Genomic DNA, 4,470 nt, shown 5'->3' with positions numbered 1-4,470 from the left:
TCTAAAGATGTCTGGACTAAGTGGGAAACAATATAGTTATTGATTATCTATGTGCTATAGGCACATGAAAGGGGAATATTGACCCACTATGCATGCCACCCTTGGAGTGGGTTAACCACACAGATGACACCTGAGGAGCATCACGAACAAGGAAGCACATTAAAATTAAATGTTGCTGGGGAAGTTAGGTGTGAACAGTCATTCAAAGTCGAGGTGCTCCACTTGCACACCCCTTACAGATGAGTCAGCTCTCACCTGTGACAGAAGGAAGGAAGTGGCTGAGGGGTAATGTGAGGGAGTCCGGCTGCAGACCAACTCCTTGTATCTCTCATTTATGTTATGCTCGTGAGAAGAATCAGACAGAAGTGTGCTTGGAGATGTATTGCTTTATGTTTGGGTGTGATTGATTTTCCTGACTCATCCTTTAGGGGAGAAAAGCAGCCTTTTACCTAGACACCACAGGTCCATGATCACCATAGCTTTTCAGTCACAAAAGACTTTGGGACAACACTAGGGGACAAAACAGCATGTTGTGCAGTTACATTCAAACAATTCTTTAAAAACTGGCATGAGGAGGAGACTGAGTATTCTACGTTGTAAATATTGTTATTCGTATATACTGTAAATGATGACATGGGTGGGCATTAACCGAGCCCGAGGAAACTGGGAACGACCTGAAAATTAAAACCAGACACAGCACAAGCAGCAGCCCTGGGCCATGAGGAGCAACTTCGACTTGCACAGATGATTTTGGACCATAATGATGCTGGCTTTGAGGAAAAGGTGAAACAACTGATTGATATCACAGGCAAGAACCAGGATGAATGTGTCATTGCTTTGCATGACTGCAATGGAGATGTCAACAGAGCCATCAATGTACTGCTGGAAGGAAACCCAGATATGCATTCCTGGGAGATGGTTGGGAAGAAGAAGGGAGTCTCAGGACAGAAGGATGGTGGCCAAACGGAATCCAACAAGGAGGGCAAAGAAAATCGAGACCGGGACAGAGACTATAGTCGGTGACGTGGTGGGTCACCAAGACGGGGGAGAGGTGCCAGCCATGGACGAGAGTTTTGAGGTCAGGAAAATGGGTTAGATGGCACCAAGAGTGGAGCGCCTTCTCGAAGAGGCACAGAAAGAGGCAGAAGAGGTCATGGCCGAGGCAGAGGTGACTCTGGTAGGTGGGGAGGAAGGTTTTCTGCTCAAGGAATGGGAACCTTTAATCCAGCTGATTATGCAGAGCTGGCAAATACTGATAACTATGTCAATAACAGCTGCAATACATAGAACAGCACTGGCCACTTTGAACCCGATGATAGGATGAGTGCATAGAGGACTGCAACAGAGGAGTGGGAAACTGAAGACGGGAATGAAGATCTTTCCGAGACCAAGATTTTCACTGCCTCTAATGTGTCGTCAGAGCATCTGCCTGTGGAGAATGTGACAATCACTGCTGGTCAGAGAATTGACCTTGCTGCTCTGTTGGGGAAGACACTGCCTTCAATGGGGAATGATTCATCTAATCTGGATCCATCTCAGTCTCCTTCTCTTCTCCAGCCTCTGGTCTTCAGTAACTCGAAGCAGAGCGCCATATCGCAGCCTGCTTCAGGGAACATGTTTTCTCATCACAGTATGGTGAGCACATTAGGGAAAGAAGTTGGTGATGTTGGTGAAGCTAAAAGTGGAAGCACCACAGGCTCTCAGTTCTTGGAGCACTTCAAGACTGCTCAGGTCCTGGCTCAGTTGGCAGCTCAACATTCTCAATCTGGAACCACCACCACCTCCTCTTGGAACATGGGCTCCACCACACAATCCCTATCGCTGATGCAGTATGATTTGAAGAACCCAAATGATTCAACAGTGCACAGCCCCTTTACAAAGCACTAGCCTTTCACCCCGTCTTCAACTGTGATGGAGGTGTTCCTTCAGGAGAAGCCACCCACAGTGGCTACCTCCACTGCTGCACCTCCCCGCCCCAACCCGTGTTCTCCTCTGCCAAGCAAATCCACCTCGACTCCTCAAATGTCTCCTGGGTCTTCAGACAAACAATCCTCCAGTCCTCAGCCAGCTCAGCAAAAACTGAAACAGCAGAAGAAAAAAGCCTCCGTGACTTCTAAGATTTCTGCTCTGGCTGTTGAGATGCCTGGCTCAGCACATATCTCAGGGCTCCACCTGCAGTTTGGGGCATTGCAGTTTGGGTCAGAGTCTGTCCTTTCTGATTATGAGTCTACTCCCACCACGAGCACCTCTTCAAGCCAGGCTCCAAGTAGCCTCTATACCAGCATGGCCAGTGAATCTTCATCCACAATTTCATCTAACCAGGAGTCCAGTTATCAGAGTGGCCCAATTCAGTCGACAACCTATACCTCCCAAAATAATGCTCAGGGCCCTCTTTATGAACAGTGATCCACACAGACTCAGTGGTAACCCAGCTCCATCTCTTCATCACCCCAAAAGGACTTGACTCAGGCAAAGAATGGCTTCAGTTCTGTGCAGGCCATGCAGTTGCAGAACCCGCAATCTGTTGAAGATGCTACAGGCTCTGCACCTTCCACTTCTAGCATCCCCCCTCTCAGTGAAACGGTATCTGCAAATTCCTTACTGACGACAGCCAATCAGTACTCATCCTCCTTGGGTGGCTTGAGCCACAATGAGGAGATTCCGAATACTACCAGCACACAACACAGCAGCATGTTATCTACTCAGCAGAATACCCTTTCATCATCAACATCTTCTGAGCGGACTTTGACATCCACTATTTTGCACACAAGCATGGAGAGTGAGGCAAATCTTCATTCTTCCTCCAGCACTTTCTCCACCACATCCAGCACAGTCTCTGCACCAATGGTCAGTGTCTCTTCCAGTCTCAATAGTGGCAGGAGCTTGGGCCTCAGTCTAGGCAGCAACTCTACCATCATAGCCTCCACTTGAAGCTCAGTTGCTATGACTTCAGGAAAAGCTCCTCCCAACCTCCCTCCTGGGGTCCTGCTGTTGTTGCCTAATCCATATATTATGGCTCCAGGGCTGTTACATGCCTACCCGCCACAAGTATATGGTTATGATGACCTGCAGATGCTTCAGACAAGATTTCCATTGGATTACTACAGCCTCCCATTTCCCACACCCACCACTCCGCTGACTGGGAGGGATGGTAGCCTGGCCAGCAACACTTATTCTGGTGACCTCACAAAGTTCGGCCATGGGGATGCCTCGTCCCCAGCCCCAGCCACAGCCTTAGCCCAGCCCCAGCATAACCAGACACAGACTCACTACACCATGCAGCAGACATTCCTGAACCCGTTGCTGCATCCTGGCTACGGTTACAACAGCCTGCCATACTACACAGGGGTTCCGGGCCTCCCCAGCACCTTCCAGTATGGGCCTGCTGTGTTCCCTGTGGCTCCTACCTCTTCCAAGAAGCATGGTGTGAATGTCAGTGTGAATGCATCAGCCACCCTTTTCCAACAGCCAAGTGGATATGGGTCTCATGGATACAACACTGGTGTATCAGTCACCTCCAGTAACACAGGTGTGCCAGATATCTCAGGTTCTGTGTACTCCAAAACCCAGCAGGCCTTTGAGAAACAAGGTTTTCATTCCAGTACTCCTGCTGCCTCCTTCAACTTGCGTTCATCCCTAGGAAGTAGGGGGCATCAATCTGGCCACATCTGCTGCCTACCCACCTGCCCCCTTTAGGCACATTCTGACCCCCCATCAGCAGCCTCACTCCCAGATCCTTCACCATCACGTGCAGCAGGATGGCCACACAGGCAGTGGGCAATGTAAGCAGACCAGCTCCATCCCACAGAAGCCCCAGACCAGCAAGTCTGCCTACAACAGCTATAGCTGGGGTCCCAACTGAGTCCCTGACTCTCTTCTCCTGGTCCCATCTTCTGAGAGGGCTTCTCAGCCTGGTAACTACGGAAACAGCATTAAAGAGAGAAAGGAATGTGGGGGAGGTTCTGCTGCACCCACCCCCAGCGGCCCACCCCATGCCTCAGCTTCATGTCTGTACCATCCCCACTCTGTTGTATGTATTATAGGATTTATATTTTCTCCTTTTTTTTCCTTCCTTTCCTCTCCTCCTCCCCCACTGGATTCAAGATTATGAAACTTTGCTGTGGGCCCTGCCCTCCCTTTTCCTCCTCCTGTTCACCCTGGTGGGGTTTGGGGGAGGGGGGAAGGGGGGACCCCCAAATATATATCAGCCCAACAGCCCTAAGTCTCCTTCTTTATTATTAGGAAACAAACCAACAACAACAAAAAATGGCATCATGAATATGAACAGCATTGTCAGATGAATTAGTTGAATTGTTTTTTTTTTTTTTGTACTGTGTCCTGAAATTTAATGGATTAATGTGTCTGGTATATGTAAAAAGAAAACCTGTACTACAAAAAACACACACCAAAACTGGCATGAATGACAAGCAGAGATTAACAGCCTTGAAATGCTGAGCTCCACTGAGCAAC

General features: G+C 48.9%; 1 pseudogene; it reads left to right on the top strand.

Moving 5' to 3' along the window:
* Positions 1 to 625: 625 nt before the first annotated feature.
* LOC132528096 (ubiquitin-associated protein 2-like) lies at positions 626 to 3,862 on the top strand (annotated as a pseudogene).
* The last annotated feature ends 608 nt before the right edge of the window (positions 3,863 to 4,470 follow it).

Source organism: Lagenorhynchus albirostris, chromosome 10 (assembly GCF_949774975.1).
Source record: "Lagenorhynchus albirostris chromosome 10, mLagAlb1.1, whole genome shotgun sequence".
Lineage (NCBI taxonomy): Eukaryota > Metazoa > Chordata > Mammalia > Artiodactyla > Delphinidae > Lagenorhynchus > Lagenorhynchus albirostris.
This window is presented reverse-complemented; position numbering and strand designations above follow the sequence as displayed.